This window comes from Condylura cristata, unplaced genomic scaffold (assembly GCF_000260355.1).
Source record: "Condylura cristata isolate star-nosed mole 26May11 unplaced genomic scaffold, ConCri1.0 scaffold00002, whole genome shotgun sequence".
In the NCBI taxonomy this organism is placed as follows: domain Eukaryota; kingdom Metazoa; phylum Chordata; class Mammalia; order Eulipotyphla; family Talpidae; genus Condylura; species Condylura cristata.
In genome coordinates, this window is record NW_004567103.1 from 55,090,911 (window position 1) to 55,105,590 (window position 14,680).

Genomic DNA, 14,680 nt, shown 5'->3' on the forward strand with positions numbered 1-14,680 from the left:
AAATCCAGTATCTTTTACCTAATTGAAGCTTGTTTCAGGGGAAGGTAAGACACAGTTCAGAATAATAATCATGTTTAAAACAGACCCTTTCAAAAGAACAGAAATAATAGTGATAGATAAAATGATGTTATTTCCTGGCTATCTTTCATCCTCAGTTTGATTGCTCATATAAATATATATTTACTTAGGATTTGATTTTCGTCTTTAAAATGCCAACTTATGGTTTGTCTAATACCCCTGTTAGGTTGTCATTTAAAAAATGAATTTGAACAACTTCTGTCCTTGTTAGATAGATTAGAATTTTTTTTTTGACAACTCTTGTTTAGAGAGAAGGTAGAAACTGTATGTTTTGTTATAAATTATATAAAACATTCTTTCATGATATCTGGCTATCATAGCACATATAGGGAATTCTTTAGTCTTCAAAATTGTAAAGCTATTCTTAACTCCAGAGCTTAACTAGTCCTTTGCTGACAGTCATGTAAATTGTTTTAAATTTTTCTTTTAGGCTCTCCCTGGTGGTGCAGCAGGTTAAAGCACAGCACTAAGAAGCTAAATCCACTTCCGCATGAGTTCGATTCCCGCCTGCCACGGAGGTGACCACATGGCGTGGCAGACCTCTCCTGACCCGCCCACTGCTCCCCTCAGCAGTGTTCTATGTCGATCTGTCTGTTCTGCTCCCTGCTCTGTCTCTGGGGAATCCTCTCACCCTCCGCATCTCTGGACTGTACCCCAGTTCTGTATGAATAAATAAATAAATCTTTAATTTTTTTCTATTATAAAAAAACACTGCCCTGAACACTCTTGTACTGTCTCTTTGCTTTTGAAGAGTTGTGTACATTTTTTTCCTCCTATCTGACCTTTTTTTTTTTTTTTAAAGATTTATTTATTTATTTGTACAGAACTGGGGTACAGGCCAGAGATGCGGAGGGTGAGAGAATTCACCAGAGACAGAGCGGGGAGCAGAACAGGCAGATCAATGAAGTACACTGCTGAGGGGAGCAGCGGGCGGGTCAGGAGAGGTCTGCCGTGCCATGTCAGGAGAGGTCTGCCTTGCCATGTGGTCACCTCCGGGGCAGGCGGGAATGGAACTCATGCGGAAGTGGCTTTAGCTTCTTAGTGCTGTGCTTTAACCCGCTGCGCCACCAGGGAGGGCCCCCCCCCTTTTTTTTTTTTTAAAGATTTTTGAGGTAAGAATATTTTCTGTAAGATAAGTTACTAAAAGCTGGATCCTAAGCTAAGCCTATTTCTGCTGCTGTTTATCTGGGCTTCTGAAATTCATATCATCAGCCTCTTTGGGACTTTGTTCTATCAGGGATTCCCTCTCCTGTATAAATCTTTAGCTTCTCCCATCTTTGGGCTCTTTTCTTCTTAGCTTATGCACATGCTTCAGAGTCAGACCTAAGAAGCAAGCAGAATAAAACAAAACACCTTTCCTTCCACCTGCATTTCTTTCTAGTTCATTATATCACCTTTCTTCTCTTTTTAGCCATTTTGTTGAAAGACTGGTCTATCCTTTCTCACTGCCCACTGCTGCTATTCCCTGACACCTGTTTCCTATACTTCCCCTCCACTTCTAGGTGTTTTACCCAACTTCATCTGTCCCCCTTCCTCTCTCCCCATCTCCTCCTTCCTGTGACTCTCCACTCTTAGCTTTCCTGATACCAGTTCTTTGCTGGTGCTTCCCTTCCTAGTCAAATGAACTTCTTCACCTTTTTTTTCTGGTGTTCAGCACCTTAACCTTGGTGTCCCAATGCCCTATTCTTGAACTAGTTCTCTTCTCTCCATACACATTCACTCCATTAATTGTATGTCTTCTCACTAATTATGCCATCAACATCTGGATAGACTGAATAGTGGCCCCCAGAGATATCCAGGTCTTAATCTTTGGAACCTGTGAATGCTACCTTCTGTGGCAAAAAGAAGTTTGCAGATGTGATTCAGTTAAAGACTTGACATGGGGAGATTATCCTGAATCATCCTTGTGGACCCAAAGTAATTACAAACATCCTAACAAAAGGGAAGCAGAGTGGGACTTGACAACACAAGAAAAAGCCGTGTGATGGCAGAAGACGCTATGCTGCTGGCTATAAGAGGAAGGGAGGAACACAAGCCAAGGGATGGAGTGGGCCTCTAAAAGCAGGAAAAGGCAAGACAAGGATTCTCTCCCAGAACTTTCAGAAACAACCAGCACTACTAGCATCTTGATTTTAGGTCAGCAAGGCTGATTTTAAACCTCTGACTTTCAGAACTGTAAGACAATACATTCCCATTGTTTAAGTCACTAAATTAAGTGGTAATTTGTTATAGTAGCCCCAGGAATCTGACACAATGTCCATATATCTAACTGTAACACCAAAAATGCCTCCTGCTTATCAGAATCATAGCTGCATATCCTATTACCCTCAAATTCCACCCGACACCAACAGAACCCCCCACTACCTTCCTCCTCTGTTTCCCTGTTTCATTTAATGGAACCACATTCCCTGAGCCACTAGAGTCAGCACACAAGGATCAATAATCATCCAATAATCATATCAATTATGATAATCATCACTATAATCATCATCTAATAATCACCGTCCTCCCACCCAATAATCATCAAGCCTTGCAGTGCGTTTATTGCTCAAAGCTTTTTCAGATATGCTTTTTTCTTTCTACCAGTGATTCTCTGACTATGGAGTTATCCCCCCCCTCGGCAAGTCCCTCCCCTACCCCAAAGTCAACATGAACCCTTGAAAAGGCAAACCTGCCCAAGCTCCTTCCTATAACAACTGACTGGGATCAAATCCCAGTCCCTGGCAGGCCACTGGGTCTCCCCTGACCAGCCACATCTTCTGCTGTTCCCACTTTGAACTGTAATTGTTAGGGGGAAAGGATGCCCTGAAGGAACTCGTAGAGTGTTGTGAACTCCACCCCCTATTCCAGTTTTGTGGACTCCACCCCCTACTCCAGTAAACTACAACTCCCAGCAATACCACAGAGAGAATGGTAAGGACCTAAGGGCGGAGCTAAGCAGGCATTTTGGGACTTGTGGGGACATATAAGGGAGCCATGTGAAACGCTTGCTCTCTCTCTGGACTGTGTGGCTGGTGACTAGTCATTTGGCTCTTGATGAGCTTTCAGTGTGTTATTGGAGTTCCAAGTTAGCGGAGCTGGTAGGATGTTCTAGTTATCTTGTATCTCTCTCCCTTTCCCTCTCTTTCTATGTGTAGTACCTTTTCCTTTCCCCTTTGTAAATAAACCCATTATTGTCCTTTTTGTGTGTGGCTGCAGTACAATTGAATTTTAAGCACGCGAGTGAGGACTCATGGACAGGCAATCCAGTTCACATTGGGTTGCTCTGTAACATAATGACACTGAACTGTTTACCTTTCTCCACCTATACAAGGTACTTTTCTGTTGCGTGAAACTTTATGCCCTTTAATGTGCTGGCCCATCCTTCTTTTCCCGGTTAATTTATATTTATCTTTGGAATTTATCTGATCCTCTCTAATGAGGGAGGTCTAGATGTCATTCCTTTGTGCTTGTGTAGTAGGTAGTACCACTTGTACAGCAAGGCAGTTCCTGTGTGAAAGGGACATCATAAAGAAGCATCTGGAGGCCAGGATGATGGCCAAGCCATCTTTCAAAGTTCAGTGGTTCAGGCTGGTAAATCAGCATTTAACTGAATTAACTTGCATTGCAGGAAGTAACAAAGGTATTCTGTTTATTTAAAAAATTGAGAAGCTTTCCCTTTAAAAACTCAATCTCCCCCAAAAGCTTTGGACCACAGCCATAAATAGCAAAAGAATAGGAACACACAATGAATATTTGAAAATTCCCAGAATGAGACATTTAAACAAGAAAAATAAAAATTAAGTAAATGCTGTGGCTAACTTAATTCCTCAGTATTTTGCAAGAAAATTACTTCAAGTTTGGCTGTTCTTTGATGCTCAAACATCAGAATATTTAAGAATGAGACTGGACATTTTGCATTTGACATTTGACAACTCTAGAATCACAAACACAAACATACACATTTTTAGTCAGCTCTGAAATGTAAATGCAAAGCACATTTAATTTAAACCCTTCCCAAGCCTCAGGGTTAGACTCATTTTCTATATAAATAAAGGAGTTGTTATACCCATCTCTTTCTAAAGTTTAGGAGAGAGCAAATCCACAATGGAGAGCTTAAAGAGAATTATACGTATAGTGCACCTTATTTTTGAAAGGAGGGAAAAAGCATAATCAGTGGAAAGATAAATCAGAAACTAACAAATCAGGAGTAGATGGGGGAAGTGACAGTTTTCAGTATCTATATTTTACAGTATATAATTATTTAGAGTAAATGTGCAATTACTTAAGACAATTACAAAGAACATATCAAATACAAGTCAATTATTTTTCCATGTAATTTTTTACCACTTGGGAAGCAACAGTGTGTTCTTAGTTTTCTTAGTTTGTGATTGAGAGAAATTTTTCAAATTTTTAAGAATTGATTTAGAAATGATACCAAAATTTTAAAAAGTTGCAAAAATAAAAATATCACAAAGATCATTGGGCCCTTTACCAAATGAATTTACTGCTATTATTTTATCGCATATGAGTTTGCTCACTCTATCATCTCCTTAACTATCAGCTATCTATAGCATCCATCCAGTGAAACTAATTTTGTATCTGAACCATACAAAGTTCAACATACTCTATCTCCAAATATTTTAGCATGCATTTCCTAAGACTATCACTACCATACTACCATCTTGAGTGCTTTATTACATAGTGATATAACATGAATGAGAGAGGATTCTTGCAGAAACAAATATTTCCTAAACATAGACCCATCTTAACTTTTGATTTATACATAATAGTCATTCAGTGATCTACTGTATAGGTGAGGGGGACAATTAGATGTGTCACTATGGAGAGCATCAGATACTCCTAATGGCATTTACTAGTTAATCCCAGATTTTTTTTTCCTTTTCCCTGTGGTACAAATAAAGTCTCTCGTTTCTAAAATTCATTGCTTCCCCAAAATACTAAATTAAAAAAATTGTATATGCTCCCTTTGTAATTCAGTAATAGGGCCAAGAGGAGTCCTCAATTTCATATTATTCAAACATAATTTAAAATATTTAAATAGTACCTTGCTTCAAATCCATTGGGTAGCTTCTGCCTGCAGCAGTGGTAAATGTGGCCAGGTTCTGGACCTACCGTTTTTGTTACTGACTCCCAGCTGAGCTGTCTCCTGTTGGAGAAAGAGGAGAAATACAGATATTGAGGTAAACCCAAGAGGACTAACGAGGGAAAGCAACTCGCTTTGTTCCCCCTGTCCCTGGCCCAGACGATGTCAAAGACCTAGAGTCTTACACAGGTGCTCAGCCTGTTTAGAAAAAATTTTGTGGCTCAAAGCTAGTTTTTTAATTATTTATTTCAGGAGCATTCCACAAACATATTAGTGTCAGGTGCCATGTTTTGGGTAAATGACATTAAAAGTGGTTTGTTATTAACACAATCTGAGTGGAAACTTGGTAAGGAGTGACCTTCCTGTGACAGGCCTGCTCAGGCTGGGATATGTGGCAGCATTAGGGCTGGGCTCTTCTCTCCTGCTCCCCTGTTTACATCCACAGAACATGCCCTTCCAGAGCTCCACCTCCACGCCAGAGGAATGTGGATGGAAACAGGGGCTATTCTTTTTTAAAAAGCTTCTTTTGCATTTTCTGTGACATATATTACACTGCAATGAAAATCCTGGTGTGTGTGTGTGTCCATATATCACTGTTCCTTGACCAGTGGATCAAATGGAGTTGCTGGATCAAAGGGGGTGCTTCTTGTTATGACAGTTGATACCTCTCCCAAATTATACTTCAGCAAGCAAGCACTAATTTCCAACCCACTAGCAGTAAGGAGGGTGCCGAATCCCATTCTTTGGAACCACAGTCCCTGGAGGCTTGGAGGTACAAGCCACGGCTCTGCAGCATGTGACTAGCCTCAGCTTCAGTAAATGATGTAATCTCTGAATACTTCCTCTTCCCACTAAGAAGAATGGTAATAATATCCCCTCACAGGGCTGTTGTGGAAGTGAGATACTGTGTTTAGTGCCTGCCACCTGTTACTGCATCTAGTTCTGGTCCAAGCCCCTTGGAAGAGCTTCTCAGCTGCCCCTGCCAGGCCTAAGAGTGGGGCAGGGCCAGGCCCCAGTACTGATGGCAAAGGGCCTGAGGCTGGGCTCTTGGCTTTGGTTGGTGAGAAAGCTAGAATATAAAAAGAGTGCCAACTTCCATTACCTCTCTTATGTGTCTTATGGAACATGATTGATGCTTCAAAACAGTTCTTGTAGCTTTTAGTGGCTTTATTTTTGGTGACAGTTTTCTGAGAGCAAAAGGTCAATTCATCTGTTTAAATGAACAATTTGATTCTTATTATTTTCAGAGTTGTGTAGCCATAAATACAATCAATTTTAGAAAATCTTTTTGGAGTCAATCTATTTTGATTCTATAGATTTGCCTATTGTAGCCATTTGCTTATGTAAATAGAATCACATAAGACGTGGTTCTTTGTGACCAGCTTCTTTCACTTACCACAATGTTTTCAAGATTTATTCATGAAGCATGTGGCAGTAATTCCCTTGCCTTCTTTCTGATTTCAGTGTATGGAATACTACATCTTTATGCATTCATCAGCTGATGGACATTTGGGATGTTTCCAATGTTTTGTTACCATGACTAATGTTGCTATGAACATCTCTGTACAAGTTTTGGTGTGCATTTGTTTTCATTTTTTATTATACCTGCAAGTGCAATTCTTCAATCATTTCTTGATTTTTTAAATATTAGAATAATGTCTTGGTAAAAAGGTCTGAGAAAATATTTCCATGTCAAAGGAGAAGCATAAATCCAGGCCCTGGGGAATGGGTATGCTGGGCCTAACCCTTCAGCATCTGTAAAATGGGTTGTTGCAAATATTAGTGATTAGAGTTAATGGGAGATCCCTGGCACACTTACAGTAAATTCTTACAAAAGCTACAATGCCATCCTCCAAATCTTGAGGTACAAATTGTCATGGGACTAGCCTCTTCATTTCATATCATCAAAGTTCATCATATTTCACTAATATTTGGCCAGCCCTAGGAGTGTGATACAACTTGGAGAAACCAAAGCAGGGCTGTACTTGAAGCTTTTCATTTCTTTGCTTTTCATCCTTGTATCCTACTTCCTGATGAATACTCCATGTTATCAACCTTCCCCCCTGTACCTCTATTGTGTGGTTGAGAGGAATGCCTTTCTCTTATATTCCTTAGGTTATCAGGAATTTGGGATGGTTGTGTGCCCAAGGTGACAATCACAGCCTGTACAAAATAAGGGTCCATGGGCAAAATACAGCCCCCAAGAAGACATTATTTGGTTTGTACAGTGTACAAAAAAAGTTGAACCAAAATGTAAAAGCTAGGAGCTTTCACACAAAACTACACTTGAGATTGCTTTAAAAATATATTAGAAGATGGGCCCTCCCTGGTGGCGCAGCGGGTTAAGGCACAGCACAAAGAAGCTTAAGCCACTTCCGCATGAGTTCGATTCCTGCCTGCCCCGGAGGAGATCCACATGGCGTGGCAGACCTCTCCTGACCCGCCCGCTGCTCCCCTCAGCAGTGTACTTTGTCAGTCAGCCTGTTCTGGTCCCCACTCTGTTCCTGGTGAATCCTCTCACCCTCCCCTTCTCTGGCCTGTACCCCAGTTCTGTATGAATAAATAAATCTTTAAAAAAATATATATTAGAAGATGTGTAAATATTGGGACTAAAATTTTGCATGACACAGAATCAACCCAAATGCCCAAAAGTAGATGACTGTATTAAAAAGATGTGGTACATATATACAGTGGAATATTACTCAGCCATAAAAATGATAAACTCATGTCTTTTGCAGCATCATGGATGAAGCTGGAAGGGATCATGACTAGTGAAATAAGCCAAAAAGAAAAAGAAAAGTACCGAATGGTTTTACTCACAGCAGGAGCATAAAGGACCAGGGGGAAAAAAAATAATAATGAACAACTGTATACCAGAGGTAGTTTATGGGGATGGAGTGGGGAATGGGATAAAAAATGGAGGGGGGGGGAGAAGTGCATGGGACTATGGTGATGGCACACAGGTGAACTGGTGATGGGAAGTCCACAGGGATTACAACTAAGATGGAAAAAGGCACAAAATGATGTAAACATAAACTATTATTATTATTTTTTGGCATGGTAACAGTAGACCAATTTATCCTGCCCCAGGAATGTTTCAGGTTTATAGTGAAGGGAGGGAAGTGGCCAGTTCATGGAGGCAAAGACAATTGTTTTATAATTTCTCGTGTGACTCTGACACCACCCCTGCTCAAACTCCTGTTCTCCCATTTTCATCTTTGTTAATCTTCTGGCATGTTTTGTGATTTCACACCCAGCAAAACAATTCTTTTGGGTCATTTTGTTGAGCATGGTCCTATGTTGTGGAGAATTTCTCCCAACATCTCCTACTCCATGCTTATAAAAAGAGTGGTGTCTAGTTACTAAGCCTCTTTCCTTCTGAAGTATTATTACAGTTTCTTGCATCCCTATGTGGATTGCTTCACCTCCCTCTCAAGTGTTTGCCATTGGTACCAACAGTTTGCTCAGTTTTTTTTTTTTTAAGATTTATTTATTTATGCCCACAGAACTGGGATACAGCCCAGAGGTGCAGGGGGGTGAGAGGATTCACCAGAGACAGAGTGGGGAGCAGAACAGGCCAACTAATGAAGTACTCTGCTGAGGGGAGCAACGGGTGGTCAGGAGGGCTCTGTTGTACCATGTGAATCATCTCCAGGCTTGGTGATCGAACTCATGCTGAAGTGGCTTTAGCTTCCTAGTCCTGTGTCTTAACCCCCTGCACCACCAGGGAGGGCCCTGCTCAGTTCTTTTTTAAGGACTGTCTTTGGTGAATTCTCTCATCCCCCCCCCCACATCTCTAGCCTGTACCCCAATTTTTGTATGCATAAATAACTCTGAAAAAATGTGTCCATCAATAATTCAAGCTTAAGAACATTAGATTGGAGAGAGGGATACTTACTTAGCTGCCCTGCCAGTCATCTGAACATAGGAAGATTGAGAGTGGTGGAAATAAGAAGTGTGGGTGTGGGCTGGAAGAAGGGCCAGTGCTTCCTTGACTCACAGAGAAAGCTTGACATCCTGTCTACCGATTTGTTCCTTCATCAGCCCACAGCCAGTCTCGCCACTCAATCTTTCCTGACACTTGCTCCTGTTGGTTAAACCCTAACATTATCTCTCGGCTCTTTTTGGGTGCCTTATTCTACCCATTTTAATCTTGCAATCACCCGTTCTCTTCTCCTAGACCTTAGATTTCTGAAGGGAGTGCTTTTGTTCTTGGGTGACCTTTTCCTGCTCTCGTGACCTCTCTTCTGTTTCATCTGTTCTTTGATTTCACTATTTCTGCCCCAGTATCTTCACCTTGGTTTTATCTGTCTGTGCTCTCTCTTAAATGCTTTTGCAGCAAAATCTATTTTATTCTTGAAAGACTTTGGCTGTATTTCTCTGGAAACTTCTCTTTATGTCACTTTAAAGAGGAGCAGAAACTTCCAGTCTTCATTTCTTCCCCACTTCCCTGTGTTTTAAGAAATTAATTTCAATCGCTAGCATTGCATAAATATAAATGATAAAATCTTTTAGTTCACATTTTATAAGCTCTAGCATCTTTGCTTATGACACTCTCAATCCTCCTATGTCCAATGGCTAGCAAAGCAGCTAAGTAAATATCCCTCTCTCCAATCTAATGTTCTTAGGCTTGAATTATTGGTGGGCACATATTTTTTAATTTATTTATGCCTACAAAAATTGGGGTACCGTCTAGAGAGTGTGGGGAGTGAAAAGATTCAGCAGAGAAAGAGTGAGGAGCAGAACAGGCAGACTGACTGAACTACACTGCTGAGGGGAGCAGCAGGTGAAGCAGGAGAGGTTTGCTGTGCCATGTGGGTCATCCACCTGATTGGGGATTGAACTCATGCTGCAGTGGCTGCAAATAGCTTCACATTGCTTTAACCCTTTCCACCACCAGGGAGGGCCCTGGTGAAAAGTTTCCATTATTGATGGACACTTTTAGAAAAAAAGAAAAATAATTCTTCTGGATCCACAGTATTGACTTAAATTATTTTTTTAAGTGATAAATTGCTCTTTTAATATGGGTATGGTTCTGACTAGTCTTGGCAGTTTCTAAACTTCAGCAAGTCTGTGATCATTTAATTTTCTCACATCTTTTTCTTTTCACAATTCCCTGAGATTTTGGCTCAAAAGGAACATTTATTTATGTGTGAAGTCTCCCAATTTTTCTTTTCTCATAGGTCTCTCTCTGATAGAGCAGTGGTATTGTTGACCTTCATGGATTGAGCCTACCAGGGCCGATCAGGCCTGTGACCCATTTGCTCATAAGGTGGGCATACGGGCCATTCAAAATATGCTCTATTTTCAGGTTAATTTGGAAAGTATGTAGAGAAAATATTCATGGCTTTGCTTCTGCATCTCATCGGTTGATCATAACCACCGCCGCAGGGGTTATTTTGTTTATTCGTTGCTTTATCTCCTTCCCAGGATGCACTTGATGTCTCTCCCCAGCTTCATGAAGCCTTTTGCTGTTCACAGAAGAGGTGTCCTAGGTACATTTTCCTATTTTAGCTATTTTTTTTCCCTTCAGGGATCCTACCAATGCATTGCAGCTTTAGTTCCAACCTGATTCACTTCCATCATTCTTCTGACTTCCATCTTTTAGCTTTTAAACAAAAATCTGAGAGTCTGAACTTGAATGTTCTTCTCCTGTTAGATAATTTGATTAGCTCCAAATCTGTATTTTTTTTAAATTTTTTAAGATTTATTCATTTGTGCATACAAAACTGGGGTACAGGCCAGAGGCTCTGGGGCAGTGAGAGGATTCACCAGAGACAAAGTTGGGAGCAGAACAGGCAGATCGACGAAGTACACTGCTGAGGGGAGCAGCGGGTGGGCCAGGAGAGGTCTGCCGCGCCATGTGGTCACTTCCAAGGCAGACAGGGATCGAACTCATGCGGTAGTGGCTTTAGATTCTCAGTGCTGTGCTTTAACCCGCTGTGCCACCAGGGAGGGCCCCAAATTTGTATTTTCATACAGATTCTTCCTGCAAATCAAGCTCTGTTTCTTAGGTTAAAATTACAGCCAGCTCTTCTTTTTTTTGGGCAATTTCTCAGCTTTGCTTCCAGCCTGTGTTCTTAGGATTGGCTCCAGAGACAGCTCTAGACTTGGCATGAAGAGATTCCTTGTCATGTTCCTCCATTCAACAAGTTATAAAACCTTGAGGAATCTTTTAACTTACCTGAAATTCATTTTTCTTTTCATAAAAATGGGTAACAATAGTTACCATCGCTCTGGATTCCTGTGAAGATTTCATGAAGTACTATCTACAAAATCATGTGTAACACTTCACCCGTGGTACATATTTTTGAGTTGGAGCACTCTGCTGGTCCTAATTTTCAATATGTGTGTGTGTGTGTTTTTCTTTCAGTCCTTCAACATTTCCTTTTAGGAGTTTTCCTTTTTCCTTTTCGTGGCTCAGCTACTCTGTCACTTTGCTCTAATTAATTCATTAACTAATTAATTAATACTTAATCTAGTCCATCCTATCTGGGTGAAAATGTTGGCATCCTGATAGTTGAAGTTAGACTTGTTGGAGGTGAGGAGACCAGTTGGGGGTAAGTGACCCAGATGATGACAAAAGAAATATTAATGGCTGACTTGGAACTTTGAAATTAGGAGGAGGTGTAGAGGGGGAAATGAGGGAGAGGAGAAAAGTGAGGAAAAGGAAAGCAGAGAGAGATAGCACCCACCATGACCGTGCGAGGGACAGGGGATTGCCCAGGGGCAGTAAGCAGTGGACAAAATCCAATTTTGGGAGAGTAGGAAGTGGTGGAAGAAGGACAGTCATACAAAATCAAGGCTATCTAATGTTCAATTGCAGGTTATCTAGTTACAGTGATGTAAACTCCACAAAGAGGGTAAAGCCCTCTTTTGAGGACATCACGGAAAAGGGCTAGCTTCCAAGTTCAGATCAGGGTAATGGGGCACAGACAGCAAGTAATAGAGACAGTTGCTAAAAGTCAGTCGCTATCACAATGTAACCCTTCAGGAGATTCACAGACTTCCTGGGAGGACTTTGAGTATTCACTAGGGCTAGGATGAGAATTTGAATTAATCTGATCTATGCAAGGGGGCAGTGACCCCAGCTGACATCTGGATATTCACTGTGACAAATTCCAGTCATATTCTTCCCAGTCTTGGGTTCCATTTACAGAAAGCCCATCAGAGAGGAGGAGCCTGTTATATAAGTGCTGAGTAAGTTGGGTTTAGTTTTCCCTGCAATTAATTCATCTTCCTTTGTTCCTCTCTTACTCCATTTTCTTCTCTGAGTGACCTTAGAGCAGGCTATTTGTGTATCCTTTCCTCCAGCAAGAACTAATTTTCCTTAGTGTTCTTTCTGTAGTGTGTTCTTTTTGTTTACCTCCAGCAACTTTAAGTTTAACTTTTCTTTCTTTCAACCTGCAAGTCATCTTCATTTTCTCCTCTCCTCCAGAGGTTTCATCTTTTACTAAAAAGCTTCTCAAGTTGTCTCTGTGGGTGTAATGGGCTTAGCTTCATGTGTGTGTGCTTCTGGTTTTGAGGCAAGCATAGCTATTCTCCCTTGTATGGTAAAAAAAAATCTTGGGTGGTTTACATAAATACTCCCTTTTGTGCCACAATATTTGCAAAATTAAGTTTACAGAGAGAGAAAGAAACAGAGATGATATAGGGAGAGCACATGAGCACACACAAGAGTGTTTATCTCTTAAAGAAGGTAACATTTTGAAGCATTTCCAGATGAAATATGATATTTGGAAGTTACTCAAAATAATCCAGAAGGAGAGAGGGAAGAGAAAGAAGTGAGCGGCTGGATGTGGCAGATAAAACAAGATTGCTCACATTGTTGAAACTCTGTCTAATCACTCAACTTTTGATGTTTGAAACGATGCACAGTAAAAATCTTAACTGGGGCCCTCCCTGGTGGTGCAGCGGGTTAAAGCACTGCACTGAGAAGCTAAAGCCACTTCCACATGAGTTCGATTCCCGCCTGCCACGGAGGTGACCACATGGCGTGGCAGACCTCTCCTGACCCACCCGCTGCTCCCCTCAGCAGTGTACTTCATCCATCTGCCTGTTCTGCTCCCCGCTCTGTCTCTGGTGAAGCCTCTCACCACCCCTGAGCCTCTGGCCTGTACCCCAGTTCTGTATGTACAAATAAATAAATCTTTAAAAAAAAAATCTTAACTGAAGTCTGTTTATTAAATATCTGCATGTGGGTTATTGAGCTCCACAGCCAACGCTTTGTTTTTTGACTTTACATGACCTCAACCCAGCATGTTCCCTGCCCCTAGTAAGTAATTACTAAACTCTCTTCACACTGATTTGTTGGTTTGCTTGTTTCTCATTGCTTTAATTGTTCCTGGGGGCAGGGCAGTGTCTTGATCATCTCTGCATCTCAGCGTCCAGCATACTGTCTACTGAGCTGAAGTAAACTCATTCTGAGTGCCTCGCCATGCACCTACAAACACTCCTCCTGACTGTCATTGCTTTGGTGGGCTGTGAACACATCTTAAGGGGCTTCTGCTGAGGGAGTCACAGCACAAGCTCCCAGGGCTTTCTCCTCAGGAGGTGAGAACAGCCCCTTTGCTTTTCCATAGTACGACCTATCACCCCTAAATTCATATTAGCCTCCTCCTTTCGCTTCTGATCCATTTCCCAATATAGTTCCTGTTTCCTTTCAGGTCTAAAGCACACATCAAACATCTTTCCATGATCTGATGATTTAAGTGGCTGCAATTGTAGTACTGAATTGGTGTTGGGTAATTGGGAAAATATATACACTCCGTGCTCACTGCAGCATAGTTAATAACAGCCAAGCTAAGGAACCAACCTAAATGCCCCCAAACAAATGATTGAATCAGGAAGATAAAAAAAGATGAACTATATAAAAAAAGATAAACTCTTGCCATTTGCAACAACATGGGTAGATCTGGAAGGGATTATTCAAGTACAATAAGTCAAAAAGAGGAAGAAAAATACCAGATGGTGTCACTTAAATGTGGAACACAAAGAAACAAAACAAAGGGTCAAATAAATCCAAGCCAATCACAGATCTTAGAAATCTGACTACAGAACTGAGATTACCAGTGTAGGAATAATGGGTGAGAGAAGAAATGGGGAAGGTTCACAATGGATTATGGGTATTTTGGTGGTGGACATGGGTGGTAACAACTGCTGAAGGACAGCCTGTACTTCAAAGTCACAATGTTGTAAACTAATGTGGTGGGGGTCCTCCCCACACAGTATCCCTTTGGGTGGTCTTCTCTTGTCATATAGCTCCTATATTTAGACAGAGAAGCATTCCTATTTCTTTCTTCTTTCATTGGGTGACTGACCCTCATTTCACCCTCAGGAAAAGCAAGTCTAGCAGTGTTTTCCATTTTCTTTATCATCTCCCCTCACTTCCTCCCTGCTTCCATCAAGCCAACATCTTCAGACTTCCTTTTTATTTCCTATTTGAGGCCCTACTTATTCTATCTCCCATAGCTCTTCTCCTCTTACTATAGTTCTCGTTAATTCTACGACAGTCAT